Below are 15,264 nucleotides of genomic sequence, written 5' to 3' on the forward strand. Positions count from 1 at the left end.
CCTTCGCTGGGGCTCCAGGCAGCAAGGAGGGAGGTGCTGGGTGGCCTGCAGGTAAGCCTGGGAGCCAGGAGCCCCCAGGGCAGGGCCCGCTGCGGGAGGGGCCCCCTCATCCGGACATGGGCTAGGGGAGGCTGCACTGCCTGTTCCCAGCTCTCCCCAGCAAACCAGGTGGGGAGCTGCTTCCACCAGTAGGAGCTTCCTATAATTTCTGGGCACCTCCCCTGAGGGTCCGTGGACCCTGCTTTCCGAGGGGCAGAGCCCTTGCCCCCCCCCAGCGTCCGTGGGTGCAGCGTGGACGCTGGATCGCTGAGCATCGATCGGGTTGACCTGAGCTGGAGGCTGCTCTTGCAAAACGCGGCCCTGGCTGGAGCTTGCTGGTTCATGGAGGGGCTCGTAGCATGCGGGGTTTGAGCGGGGCCTGGGTGTGAGGGCCGGGGGATCCCTTCCAGCCCTCAGCAAGCGTCCCTGGGAGCGGGGGCTGCTTGGCGTGACCCCCGCGGGAGCCCAGGGAGGAGGCCGGTGCTGGGCTCGGGCCAAGGGCCAACTGAGGCCAACGCACAGAGCTCCGGTTCCTGGTGCACGACTGGTCTCCGGTGGGCTTGGTAATAAAGGGAGTCTTTTTCCAGCAGAACGACCGTGGTGGCATCTCTGTGTCCCCCTGTCCTTCCACCTGTGGCCTTACACCGCAGGATTGGTGTTTCTCAGGACACGGCTCTGGCTGTCTGCAGCTTTCTGCATCACTTAAGATGCCCCCGGGGGAAAGGGGCCCGATGTCTGGAGGGCTGGGCTGGCTTTCCTCCCTCGGGCGGAGGAATCTGGTCAGACCTGAACTTTTTAAATAGCTCTGACCTGGCAGGATAAAGTGGGGCCCCCACCTGGCCCCGCAGGAGCTGGGGGTGGCTTTCGTCCTCCTCTGGCTGAGCCAGCAGCAGCCGGGGCCACGTTGCCCCCCCCGGGCACCTTTGCAGGTGGTCTCGGGGAGCCTCCCAGGCTGACAAGGAACCGCACGGCTGTGCTAATTGGAGCGGCGCAGATTAAACCCCAGCTGCGCCAGCCGAGCAGGAGACTCGCCAAGGCCAACGCCATGGTCTCATCTCAGCTGGGGACAGCTCCTCCCTGGGGGTGATGCCCCTTGCTCTGAGGCCCGGGCGAGCGTGGCGATGGGCTGTGGTCCTCCAGAGAGGAGGAAGGGCCGTGGCCTTGCAGGCTCCAGGGCAGGGAGCCCAGGAGCTGAGGGTCATGCTTTTTAGCTTATCTGCTGGGCTGGACCCGCTCACCCCCGCCTCTTTCCAGCCTCGATGCCCCCCAAGCTCTGCCCCCGGGTCACGTCCCACAGGGGCAAGCGGAGGGCTCACCCCTGGGCGGGGAGCCCCAGCTTGGACTTGTGCGACCGCTGGACTTTGCTTGTTTCCAGTCCCAGCGCAGCTCAACAGCTGGGAGAGATGCAGCCTGGCACGGACTTTGGCCCTGTCCCTTCACAGCATCCCTGTGGCCTCCAGAGTTAACGACCATTTCTTAACGAGGTGGGGGAAGGCAGGTTGGCTGGTGCTGGCAAAGACTGCAGGTCTTCGGGGCTTTTTCAGAGCAGAAAGGCTGGTAGGAGTTGAGCTGGACCCTGTCCTGCCGGACCCCCTATTGCCCTGGTACAGAAATGCGTGCAAAACGCCGTGCCCTCGGGTTCGCCGGCCAGGGGCAAGCAAGAGGCAGATCAGAGCCACTCATGAGCCTCCAGGGTGTTACGCCACAGCTGAACTTGGCCCCGAATGCGTGACGTTACCACCGTGACCGAGGCAGCGCTCTCCTGCTGTGCTGCCCGGGCTGCACATTATCTCCCGGAAGTCAGATCTGCATTGCCTCCAGACTGTCATTAGCACGTCCCCTCGTTAATTAAACTGGCATGATTAGTTCCCCAGGAGCATGTCATTAAGCTGGCAGGCAGCCTCGATGCACAACAGCCATTAGCTCAGAGCAGTGTTCCTGTACAGCTGCTCCACTCCCCACCCCAGAAGTGGCTGCATTTCAGGGGTGGGTGAAATCCTTCTGACCGTGCTTTGGGATCTTCAGTGCTGTCAAACCTGCTGCAGCGAGCGTGGAAGGGGCTCGCCCACCTTTCTGGAGGCCTGGCCCCTACGGCTTTCCCTGCGCCCTGCAGAGGAGCCCCCATCCCAGGGCTCGGCACGCGGCGGAGCGGGAGGGTTTTTGCTGAGCTGAGTCACGGCCCTGAATATTTCCCAACCTGTTTTTCAAAATCTGGCTTGGACAAACACACCTGAGCCGCCGCGCGCCGCCTGGGCGATTGACAGATGTCTCTGTTTATGCCGCAGAAGTGGGAGATGATAACACCCAGCAATAAATCTCTTCTGTGCTGGATAATGCTGAACCAGGCAGGAGATAATGCAGCTCCAGCTGCTCTGCAGACACCTGCTCAGGCGTGACGGGGCCGGGAGGCACAAGGGCAGGTTGTCTAAGGTGATGGGGAGCTTTCTGTCACCGGGGGCAATTTCTGCAGGAAAGGATCAGACGGTTCAGTCTAAAACCGGGGCTTCTGCGCCTCGCTGCTGATAACCGAATCGGGACGAATCTGTCCTAATCCGTGCTCTGAGCGGGTGGCTCACCGAAAAGGGGAGGTGACGTTGCCCCCATGCTGCAGCTGGGGAAACTGAGGCAGGAAGTGCCTTCGTTTTGTTTCTGGATGGTTCATAAATAGAAGCCCTGAACGATCCTCCAGCCCCGCCCCGCCCCCCCCCGGTAAATCTGGTTTTGGGTGGGCTAAGGGAAGCCTGGCGCTTGGGCTGGCATTGCTCCTGCTCCTTCTCGGCACAACTGGGTGAAATCAAGACCGGTTTCTCTGTCATCAAATCTGCATAAGTTTTGGACAAAAAGGTTGCCCCCGCTCTACTGCCGCGATGGAGGGGACTAATCCTGTCACCGAAGAGTCTCTCCGGTCCTAGGCCCCATCGCCTTTCCTGATTGCTGCAGATGTCGGACCTTTCAGGGCACAAAAACAAAAGCCTTCCAGCTTTGCCAACGAGCGGAGGAAGAAGGGGATCCAGCACCCTCTAGCAGGCAGCGGAGAGAGACCCTGGCCGCCAGCCCTGCCCTGGGAAGCGCAGCACCCGCAGCTGCCGTTGCCCCGGTGCAGGGCAGCTACGTCTGCAGCAGGCCCAGCTTGAATCCCCCGCGGGCAAGTAACACAGGAGAGATCGTAGCCCGCTGCCGAGGGACCCTCTCGTCTGGTCAACAAGATGCTGCCTCTTCGGGGTCCACTACGGGGTGGTCAGCCTCCTTTTTGAGCTGGACCTTTCGGGATGAAGCAGTGCTGGAGGGTCGGTTCGGGAGCACCACCGTCTCCGGCAGTCGGTGCCAAAGCTGGAGCTGGGCTGGGTCGGATGCCTCTGAAGATCCGGAGGGGGAGATGCGGCTTTTCTTCTCTAGGGTGTTTTCCAGCATTTAGGTTGGCTCCGGGCACAGGCTTGTGTGCCGGCAGCGCTTAATAGTTCAATTCCCGGTTCAATTCCCAGTGAACAAGTGCGCGCCGAGGCAAAAAAACCGGCGTCCGAAGCTATTCTGCATCGATGTCTCCAGAAATAGCAAACTCCCCCAGTCCTCCCCCCTGCAGATCCTAAACTCATCCAGCCACGCTTCGAGAAAGACGAGGGCAGTTTGGAAAGAGTCCAGCGCAGAGCACCGAACACGATTTGGGGCCTGGGAGGCAAGACCGACGGGGGCAGGCTGAAAGAGCGTGGGTTATTTAGTCTGGAGAAAAGGAGGATTTGATCACGGCTTTCGAATCCCTGAAGGGTGAGAGGATGGAGATGAGTGGTGCAGCTGGGTTGCACTGGCCTCAAGCTGCAGCAAGGGAAACTGAGGCTGGAGATGAGGAGGAAGCTTCTGACTCTGCGGGTGGTCGAGCTTGGGAAGAGGCATCGGGAGAACTTGTGGCATCGCCAACCTTGGAAAGTTTCAAGAGCGGGTTGAGACAGACCCTTGGCTGGGGTGGGTTAGTCGGGGATGATCCTGCCTTGAGCAGGGGGCTGGACTAGATGACCTGGGGAGGCCCCTTGCAGCCCTTCTTTCCTCTGACCGTATGAACTGAAAGGCAAAACGGTTCTTTGGGTAAATCCAGTATCTTACATTAAACCAGATTATTAACAAAAGCTATCAGATTTACCCAGCAAACCCTTGTCTGCCTATGTGCCTAGACCGACACGGCTACAACTGAGCGAGCGTCTCTAATGCAGAGAGGGCTTCCCTCCAGCGGAGCTGAGGTGCATAGCACGGGACGGCGTGCACTGTGAACAGAGAAGTGGGCAAAGCGCTTCATTCTCCACTTTGCTCCTTCTTTTTTAACGTTTATTCACCAAACTAACACCTCACTGCAGGGCCCTGCAGCCGCAGCCCACCCTCTCTACGTTGCCTGGCGAAGGCCGACGGTGGCTCGGCGTCACAGCTCGAGGAGGTCACAGCCGTGTTGTCTCTGCAGTGGAGCTGATTTTATCCCCTGCAAAACGTACCAAAATAAACCAGTCCACAGGCGCGTGGCTCTGCCGGGGAAAACGGGCCCTCCGCGACTCGTCTGAACTCCAAGGGCACCGCGGCTGGGAGCAGGACCTCGCTGAATCAGAGGCTGAGATGCTTTGAATGGGCTTTTGGGTGTCATCACACAGGACAAGAGCCAAGGCAAAATTATCCGGGGAAAACTGAGCCCTTTTCTCCCCAGACCTCTCTGAAAATGTGTTTGGTAAAAGCCAGTTAGCGCTGCTGCTGGGATTGGGCAGAATGATCCTCAAAAATGTCATTTTGTCTGTCAGTGCGAACTCAGGCCGTTTACTTGGCGCTCTTCCCTGAAGCCGGGCGCTACGGACCAGCCGTTCAGTTGGGCTGTGAAGACACCCCCGACCGTCGCTGCGCCATTGAGGCGGCAGAAACGCTTCTGAATGCTGCCAGCGGACATAAAAAAGAGACCGTTCCTATCGATTCCCAGGCCTTGTGACATCTTTCCTGACATAAATCCCCATGTTGGCCCTAGATTTTCCTCCCCGTGTTTCCTGCTGCAGATTTAAAGCACACAGATCAATACAAGATAAAACACCTTGATGATGCCTGATTGCACCATGGTCCATTATTTCATTTGACTTCTACCAGCTTCGAGTCACAAAGTGGAAAAACATCTGATGCCGCATTATGTGGGGGGGAGGGCTTTTTAAATGGTTGCGGCTGCCTTTTTCTTTCTCTCCTTAGTTTTCTGCTGGTAAAATCAGGACGCTAAACAATTCGTCAGGGATCTCGGTCTACGGCACGATGATAACGATACGATAGGCCTACGGCACGATGATAACAAACTGCTTGGCCCACTTTGCTAGCTTAGTCCCTCTTTTCCTTCTGAGACCCATTATTATAAATTAATAAATTTCTCACTTCACATCTAACCGAGGTCTGCAATTAGTCTGCATGTGTATTATTTATTGATAGCTTTATTGTCCCTTGCACAGCAGAAAGGGTTTGAATAACCTTGCTACAGAGGCCCGACCGTTGCAACCGTTTCGGCACAACGTGAAGATGACTATGATTGCCCTTCGTTGGCAATCCGGGGGAGTCTTAGCGCGTCGGGAAAGCAATGGGAATACTAATCGGAAAGAGCAGCTCTGAAAGGGCCCGAAGCGCTTCGCACACATGTGGATTACAAACACTCGCAGGCCATTTTCTTCTCCCTGACTAAAGCGGAGCCATCTGTGCTGCAGAGCTATGTGGTTATTTCGCCAGCACCCAGCAACACGACACAATAGGCCGGCTCTGCTGAAGAGCATCCCGGCAAGACGAGGCCGCAGGAGGAATTTTAAGCAGACGGTGGAATTCCCTCGGCTGGGAGTCAGCCGCCGGGTGACGGATGCAGGGGCGAGGGGGCAGCTGGGACCCCCGAGACCGGTGCCTGGTTTTGGGGGTTTCTTGCAAGTGTTATAAGCACTTATTGGAAGGCATCTCGGTGGGTGGAAACTGAATCGGGATAAATCCAGACTAGTGATGAACAGGGAAAGTTGGGGCAGCGAGGGTGATTAGCTAGTAGAAAAACTTAGTGAGAAGAGCTAGGGATTTCTTTCATTTTTTTTTTTTTTTATATATATAGTGGATACTTTAAAGTGAAGTGAAGATGCAACTGCTCTCGTTGGGCTCCAACAGGAGTTCAGCCAGGGTTATGCAGGTGGTCGGAGGAGGCGATCCCAACTGTCCCTTCTAACGCCAGCTATGCCTGACGACGGGTGTTTGTGCCCAAAAGCTTGCAAAGAATTTCTCTCCAGCTATTTAGCTGGTCTAATAAAAGATATCGCATCTACCAAAAGATGGGGTCATACGAGCCCAGGGGTCGTTCCTGCCCGGGGCAGGGGGTCAGACTTGATGATCTGCTCAGGTCCCCTCCGACCCTACATCTATGCACCTATGGGCAGACGGTCTGCCTGTGTCCTTCGACCAACACGGCTACCTACCGCCAACACCATGCATGCACGGTCCCTTCTCGTGGGGGAACGGGAAGGAGCTGGTCTGCCACCTCCAGGACACCTGAAGAGGAAGCGCCGTCATGCTATGCCCCCTGCAACCATCCCCAAGTTTGTCTTGCAGCTCGGGGAGCTGACCGAGGAGCTCGTTGCATGTCTTGTTTTTGATTCTTTTCTAGGAACAGAAGTATTTCCCCTCGGGCGCAAAATAGGCCGATGCACCCTTTGCGTCCCAGGCAAGAAAAATACCTGTTTTCTTATGCAATCAACATGATCTTCAGGCTGGATCCGTGAGTAACATCCCAGCTGTGTCACCGCATAGTTTCTGGGGTACATGCCAGCCTTCATTATGACCACGCACATGCGAATGGAGCTGACTGCGCCGTGCATTTTAATGCCGGCGCGAGATAAAAGCTCTTCTGACAGTTGCCAGGAACCTAATGCCTTGATATTGTAGCAGGGCTTTGAAGCCAGGCTCCTTTGAACCTCTCCGCCAACTGTGGCAGGCACTCCAAAAACGCCCTAAGCCCCGGTCCATCAAAGAGGTACGCAGGTGTTTGACTTTCCTCCCTGAGAACAGCCCGGTTGGAGCTAATGGGGTGCTCCCGGTGTGCAAAGGTAAGCGTGTATGCAAATCTTCGCAGGCTCGAGGCATCACCTCGGCCGTCAGCGCCCAGCACCTGTGAAACCAGTGCAGTAATAAGTTTGGTAATAATCTGCTCAGAGCCAGACTGTCATGTCCAATTCTGCTGGGGTTATTTAACGGAGCCGTCATGATGGGTGACAAAAACACCCTTCCAAAGATAAGCAGAAGGGGGGCACAGGAGGCTTCAGGAAGATACGGACTATAATCCCCACGTGGGTACCGGTGTGTTTTATTGTCTGAGAAATGGCACGGGGACATTACAGAACCTGGGGACCGTCCGCAAGAGATCGCGTGTCCCGTGTCTTTCTCCTGTCGAGTGACATCTCCGTGTGCCAGTGGCCAGACAGGCAGCGCTGACGTGTCTCCGGTTGGGCCTTTCCACAGTCTCAGCGTGGATCTGACTGTGGTCACGGGCGGGGAGACCCTGGGTAACGGGACAGGGGATGCGCTCACGAAGAAGCCTCGATAAACCCCTGGGGCTGTGCTAAGGTATCGAGTGGATCGTGCAGAATAAATTGCCGTCCAAGTTGCAGCAAGAGAAGTTGAGGTTGGATATTAGGAAAAACTGTCTCCCTAGGAGGGTGGTGAAGCACTGGGACGGGTCACCCGGAGACGTGGTGGAGTCTCCATCCTTGAAGACCCGGCTAGACAAAGCCGTGGCTGGGATGATGTACTTGGGGCTGGTCCTGCTTGGAGCAGGGGCTGGACTAGATGTGACCCCCGGAGGTCCCTTCAACCCTCATCGTCTGTGCTGTCCATGATCCTGTGAACTAGGCACAAAACTACCGCTGTCGTGTGACCGTAGACTTTGAACCTCAACGAGCATCACTGGTTTTCCCCCTCCACGGCCCTCTCCTCTCTGCATTGCCACGTTTGTCATTCCAGCATGTTGCTTCGCCGGGTCCGGAGGCGCTGGGACGCAGAGAGGCAGCTTGGAGGATGCTGCCCTACTCCCAAGCGGGACGCATGAAGGAAACCAGACCTGCGCATTGGCTACTGGACACGCTAAGGGCCCTGCCAGGAGGGCTCTCATCCGGACCCCTCCAGCTGAGCTGATGACGGGCTGAAATGTGGGAATTTTTTCTTCATTCCCATCGTTTCCAAGGGGATTTAGGAACCAAACCAGCACGGGAGGGATGGAAAATCCCACTCTACAGGGGTGAGCTAATTCCCACTGGGAAATTTGCCATGTTCTTGAAAGGGCGGCAGGCAGGAGGAGGTCAGAAATCCTCCTCCCCGGTGTCTGTCTGTGCTGGACCCGAGCCGGCGAGGCCGGCGGTTTCCTGATTCGGCAGAGCCACCTGCTGGAAGCTGGCAGCAGCGCTGCAGCGGGGCTCAGCACCCAGGTGCGCTGCAGCGGGGCTCAGCACCGCCCCACAAATGGGCCTGGCCGGCATCCACGAAGGCTCCTGGGCCCCGGCAGCAGCTGCCCTTGCACCCAGCATCGCCCTCCCGAAAGCCCCCGTGTCTATCTGTGGGGCTGCCTGGGTTTTGTGGACGTCCCAGCTCCCCTGGCACCCAGAGCTGTGCGTCTGCCCGGGCCTGGGGCTGCCCTGCTCTTGACAGGGCAGCCGGAGCCGGCTCCAGAAAGCAGGTCCTGTGGTTCTGGCATGACGAAGACACGGGACAAGGCTCCTCGCCCCTTTCTTTGCAGGCTCAGCTCCTCCTTTCCTGGCCTGGGAGGGAACAGGGAGCTTGGGTTCGATTCCTTCCTCCACCTCGGCCTCTGCCCTGGCCCCCATGCTTGTTTGGGAGGAGGGGAAGGACACTCTCCTCCCCTCCTGTTAAGGGCACGTGGGTTTGGGTGCTTAGGGCAGCCCTTGCAGAGGGAAAATCCTGGCCTCCAGCTCCTGAGACCACATCAGACAGGGAATAAAATAGGGGAGGCCGATGTGGGGGCAGAACATGGGTGCCCTCCCCATCCCCGGACCAGTCTCTGGTGCCCAGGCATGTGATCTTTCTGCCTTCGTGGACTCTGAATGTGTGTCTGCGCCGTGGCCCCGATTCCCCAGGAGCGCGTTGCGCCTGGCAGAGCCTGCAGCTTGCGCTCTCCTGGGAGGTGGGAGAAGGGCTTGAATCTTCACAGGCAGAGGAAAGAAACCTAATCCGGGTCTTCTGCATCCTGCATTAGCAGAAGGGAGGCTTGTCCCCCAGCCCTATTTTAAAAGCTAGGATGTTGGCACCTATCCTCGGGAGAGCATCTGGCTTCCACCACACGCTGCACAGGCAGCCAACATGCAGCTCTCGACCTTACCTAGCACCTGAAGTGCCCAGTGCCTAAAGTTTCGATGTGAGACACCTCGTCGGGCCTGCCCCTAGCTCTCCCCGTGGCAGCGTCTCGCCGCGAGCGCGACCAGGTTCCTTCCAGCGCTGCATTTTTGCAATGCCTGGTGCTTCTGTTTTGACCAGCTAAAATAGTTGTGCTTCCTCTGCGGCTGATACAGATGTCAGCGCAGCTGTGCTGGCATTGCTGAAGCTGTGACAGGGGCACAGCAGTTGATGAACTACCTGCGATCCTCGCCTTTGTGCACGGGAAGACGCTGCTCAGTATGCAGAAGCGGTCGTCGGTTTTTATGCCACCTTCTCCCGGCCTCCTCCTATGATAATGTTCCTGTCGTTTAATCACCCACAGGGTGTGCTATGAGCTGGAAGCCCGGTGCGACTCATAAAATATGGATGCTATTGATCTGCTAAATGCCAGCTAGTCCTTAATGTTATTGAGGAATATTTCAGAGATTCAGCTGGCTCAGTGCTTCTCAGCTCGTCTTGTCCCAGGCGCCCCTTCTCCAGGCAGATCCTCTAGCGAGCGCTTCATCACCCCGTCCTCTTCCCAGACCTTCCCTGCAGCAACTTATAATGCTTGGTTGCACAAAGAAGTCACATGAGGACAGTACCAGGGGAATGGGCACTAGCTCGAGTACGACAGGCTCGGTTGTTTGGCTAGGCTGCTTCCCTCCCTTCCTTCCATTTTGTATCGGTGCCGACTGCTTTGCTGGAGGGCTTTACGTTTAATACGGCTGTATCTCCCCTCGTTGCCTGCAGCCCCTGCTGCTGCAATCTCTCCCTGGTCCCCCCTCTTTGCAATTTGCTTCTGCTTTAGGGTTGCCAACTCGGTTTGAATGTATTCCGGGAGGTCTCCCTGCTGCCAATGTGCCTGCGACACACAATGCCAATGTGCCCGTGTGCTTGCGTAGATCGGTTGTGGCAGTCTTTGTACCTAAAGCTAGACGGCACGTTACTATTGCATTTTAAAAAACCCACGGGACTGCTGTATACATCAGATTCAACATTTTAATACCTATTTTAATCAATGACCTATCATTTATCTCCCGGGTGACTCTCAGCAGTCTCCTGGAGATTTATATCTAATTCCTGGGCAATCCTGGAGGGTTGGCAACCCTGTCCCACGTGTTTTGTGTTCATTATAGCTCGGGTGGTGTCTGCAGCTTTGATTGTGGTTGAAGCCAGGCCAAGGGAATAGTCAACAGAGAGAAACGAATGGTGGGCAGCTGTGCCAGGAACAGCGAGTGACGTGACATTTCTGACTTCAGTTGTCCTCAGAGGCTTCTGGAGTCCTTTGGAGGCTCTTGGGGTTTGTCCAGAGTTGTTACCAGTGTTATGGAACAAGATATTCTGCAACAGTGGGTGTGTTTACACATGCACTTTAATGCACATTAGCCTATTTTAATCCGCATTAAAGCATCACAAAAAACTGGGCTCTAGCTAATGCATTGGTATTAAAATAGGCTAATGCATTGGCAACACATAGTGGGTTTGCCCCTGAGATCAGCCATGTACCCCCTGGAAGTGCCAGCTGCGAAACTGGAAGTGCCACCGGAAGTGCACTTCTGGCTCGGGGATGGGCCACTGGGGGACCCCCCACCCCGTTACTGCTCCCCCCTGGTCGGCAATGGGCTGCTGGGGGATCCCCTGCCCTCCCATTGCTGATCTGGTGTCCCCAGACTTGGGGGGCACCAGTCACCCATGGGCTAATACACATTTTTCTAGTACCCAGGTACTAGATTTAATGTGCATTACCTAAAGTGCATTAATGAACGTTTAGATGCGCTCACCGTTAGTCTGCAATAACTTCCTCTATTAAAATGATTTAACTCTGGAATAATTAGTACCTGATTATTAGGTGTCAAACCCTATGTCTCCAGTGAGAACCAGTGGCCTCACTTGTATGTTCAGAATCACGTGAGCGGTCTGATTCATGGTCACCTGTTGTAAGAGTACATGCAGTTTTATGGAAACCAAAGGATTTGAGTGTTTACACCAGGGCTAAATGTAGCTTGCAAGGACAAAAATAAAAAAGGAATCCAAAGAAGTTAATTATTGAGTGCTGATACTTCTGTAAATCCCATCCCCCTATTATCTGAAGCCCTGGAGATATTAGCGGATTTGAAGAAGTGTTATTGCTCCTATTGTATGGAGGGGGAGATGAGGCACGTAGATGAGTGGCAGCACTTGCACAAAGTCACCCAGTAGTTGTCAAACAAGTGTAGGCATCCTTCATACCCACACACAGTGATTTAATGATCAAGGAGAAAGGACAATGGGAAAATGCAGGAAAGGTTGGTAGGAGTCATCCCTTTCCCCCCCTCCAACTTGGAAACTCTGATTAATGTAATTAGATCAAAAAAGTCTGTGGGCAAGGGCTGCCCTTTATTTGTGTACAGCACCTGGCACAATAGGACCCTTCTCCTGAATGCCACCTCCATCTGCCACCATAATACAACAGGCAAAGACGCTATTTCCATGGGGTGGGACATTTCCTGTCGTCCTCTGCTCCTTCTCAGTTTTGTAGCAGATATTACTGACCATCAATGCACTATTATCAGATATCTATCTACTCAAATGGCTCCCAATGCTACAAGATGTGAGTGCCTTTGAAGGTGAGCGTGATAAGTGTTTATTAGGTTATCAAACAAATAGCTTTTTCTTTGGACAAGCTTTCTAAATCGTTCCCAAACACGAACTACATAGGATCTATACTTTTTCACTGTGACACTAAACGGTACAATTATTTAAAAAAAATACATAACCCTAAAATAATCATAATGTATTAGATGCATTACATAATGCACTCCGCAGTGAGCCCTCTTCTAACGGAGGGGTTATACAGACCGCTCAGCTGTGCAGATCCTCTCCAAATCTCAGTGATTTTATAACTCTACCAATTAGTCCTTTACTTCCATATGTGACTGCTGGGATCAAGGAAGTTGTAATATAATAATATTGCCACACTGGCCCAGGCATCACCAGAAATGTGTGGGATGCTGCAATAATGAATTGACTAGGATGCGTGCTTAAAATATTCCTTTTAGAGCTGAGCACGTCTATCAAGCTTTTTAAAAAAAAAACCAAAACGGGCATTTCTGGGAAGACGGTCTCATTTTGTGCATCTTCAGAGCTCTGCTGTAGCTCTGCAAGGATCTGTCCCATGTAAGAGGACGCAATAGAGAAAACTGAAATGAAAGAAATATGTAGGGGCAGCGGCAGTAGATGGAAAAGGTAGAGAGCTGATTGTTGGGTTACGTCTGATGGTCTCTGATTTTTATTTCCCCCCCACAGAAGCTGCAGCAGGGAAAGGTAAATGATTATGGCACCAGCCTGGGATGCAGGAGATCTGGTTTCTGCTCCTTGCTCTGCTGCAAACTTCTTACATCGGGATAAGAGCAGTGCTCTGTCTTGCAAGGGTGCTGGGAGGAGAGATGCATCCAAATCCATAAGCAGCAGGGTACGGGTGGCCGGACAAGTGTTTGATACAGAGACCCTAGATCTGGCTTTTCCACCCCCCTGGGGACTCTCAGTGTTATAGGAGAGAAGGGAAGGCTCTGGAGATCAGGAATGCACGCCTGGCTTTTCCCTTCTGACCTTGGACAAGTCGCTTCATTTTGCTGGGGAAAATCCTGGCCCTGTTTAAGGGATATCTCATTCCAGTGGTTCAAAGATTTCAGTCTTTATGCCTCAATTGTCTAGAAAAGGGATTAGAGTATCTACTTGACAAGCCTTCGCATTAAATCTTTAAGCACTTTGAGGTCTCCTAATGCATGGCTTTACCTAGCTGCATCTCTTTGCTATTACCTTTTTGATTGGTGATGGGGTCCTTGCTTCTCTTGTCATGTCAGCGAGGGCTTTTTTGGTGCTGGGTGCAAGGCTGCGGGGCCTAGGCCAGGGAAATTCATACGTATGCCATCCTTGTGTTGCATGACCCCAGGAGTCCAGGGGCTGGGGGCATAGGGGAAAGCATCACGAGAGCTGCAGTAAGAATACTGGCAATACTGTTAAGCTGCAAGATGGCCAAGAGCCAAGCTGTGAGGAGCCCTGCAAAGAAATGAAGACATCTCCTGCAGAGCCCATGAGAAAGCTGAATAGTGGGAGTATGGACAGGAATTTCAACAGACTCCAATCCTTTTTTTTCCCCATCAGGGTCGTGCTGCAGCTAGTGACAGGCTCTGCTTTATTTTCATTTGATTCCACGCTATACCCTCCGTCCTGTTGTCCCTGCCTGGCCCCATCCCCTTTAGCTTCCAGCTTGTTTGCTTTTCCTGCAGGCTGAGATCCACAGTGCTCACTGCTGCATGAACAAGGTCAAATTGTTTGCCCGGCTCCTTGAATTCTGCTAACAGCGGCAAGTTACTCATTGACTTGCCCTGGAGAGAAAGCTGTCCTGAATCTTCAGGCAAGACCGTTGCTGCCCCAATAGGTCACCTTTGTCTGCATTCCTGAAGCTGCCAGGCATACAGATAAGGTTGGAGAGGGGTTGCATGGGATCAGCAGCATACTGCTGATGTAAAGCCTGCGGCTTTTGCACCCAGGAGATAACTCTGCCCTCCCCAAAACCTCTGACAGCAAGAAGCTGGGAAGTTGCAGGATTTTGGGTGCCTGCGGGGAGCTGGGCCAGCGAGGGGACTGGCAGGGGAGAAGGGATGCAATGGAGTCTGCGTTCAAGAACTGGGTGGAGTGACGACAAACAGCAATGGGAAACCAGTGCGTTTGCAGATATACCAGGAACCAGCTCTGGAAAGCTGTTCATCCACCACTTGTACCCTAACATGCACGGCCCAAAAGCAAGATCCAGCTGGTTTGCAAAACCGTATCTTGGACACCTTATTTTTTATATTTTGGAACATTTTTTGTGTCCCAGGTCCAATTAGCCACCACCTCCAAAGCCTTATATGGCCTTACTACTGGTGACACTTTATGGTTTTCAAACCTTTGTGCTCTGGATGCAGCCAGGCAAAGTGCTTCCTCATTAAAGCTGCAGTCGCTTGTGGCAGGGATGGGGGGAGAAGTCCGCAGAGCCGGGGCCTGGCTGACATTTGCTCCTGCACCGCCTTCTGCTCCTGTATTGAATGAGAATCTGCAGAGGGATCAATAGAGCAAAAGGCTACTCGGGGGTTTCAAAGGCAGGCTTTGTACCTAAAGCCAGCTCTGCGCTACCGCCTTTTGCTGGCTAGCTCTGTCTGCTGGTGTGGGACGAAGTGCGACCCTCGACGGACAGAGTTGTGCAGGCCTAGTCATTATTAAAGAGAAGCAACGGTCGGTATGGTTGGCTGTTTTGCATCGTGGGAGCGGGGCAGCTTGTCCTGTATCAGCTGTGTCCGTCCTGGGAAGTCTCTGCCAGCCCAGAGCGCTGGGAGCAGGACCGCAGGGCGCACGGTAAAATCATCCCTGCTCTCCAGAGCTTGCCATCTAAATAGACATGCGGTGGTGGGGACAAAAAGCAAGGAAATGTTTTCATGCCCTGTTTATCATTTGAGAAGAGTAGTTTAAAAAAAAAAATACATTGCCTGAAAACAAATGACCCTTTCATCGCTCAGAAACCGGCACGCTGAAAAGTTCAAAATTCGCATGTAAGGATCGTGCCCTTTTCCAAGCTCATCTGAGATCTGTATCGGGTTCTCTCACCAACTTCTCTCCTGGTCACTTGGCTCTTGGTCTTGTTTAATCATCAAATTGTGAAGGCTGAACAGGTTCGGGTCCCACAGTCTGTCATTGTGAGAGGCTGCCCCAGGGCTCGGTCCTTGGGCCCGCGCTGTTCAATCTCCTTAGCAGCGATTTGGACGATGGGGTGAAAAGCACCCTATTAAAATTCGCTGACGATACCACAATTTGGGG

The 15,264-nt window shown here is 54.0% G+C and overlaps 1 long non-coding RNA gene across 1 annotated transcript; it reads right to left on the reverse strand.

The window, feature by feature from the left end:
• Positions 1-12,036: 12,036 nt before the first annotated feature.
• Positions 12,037-14,398, reverse strand: LOC109294208. Its single transcript, XR_002096481.1, has 2 exons — positions 13,228-14,398; positions 12,037-12,842 (listed from the first exon to the last, which is right to left on the reverse strand). It is a non-coding gene; the product is annotated as an uncharacterized LOC109294208 (long non-coding RNA).
• Positions 14,399-15,264: the final 866 nt, after the last annotated feature.

The sequence above is a fragment of the Gavialis gangeticus genome, unplaced genomic scaffold (genome assembly GCF_001723915.1).
Source record: "Gavialis gangeticus isolate Ggan-Ray unplaced genomic scaffold, GavGan_comp1, whole genome shotgun sequence".
NCBI lineage: Eukaryota > Metazoa > Chordata > Crocodylia > Gavialidae > Gavialis > Gavialis gangeticus.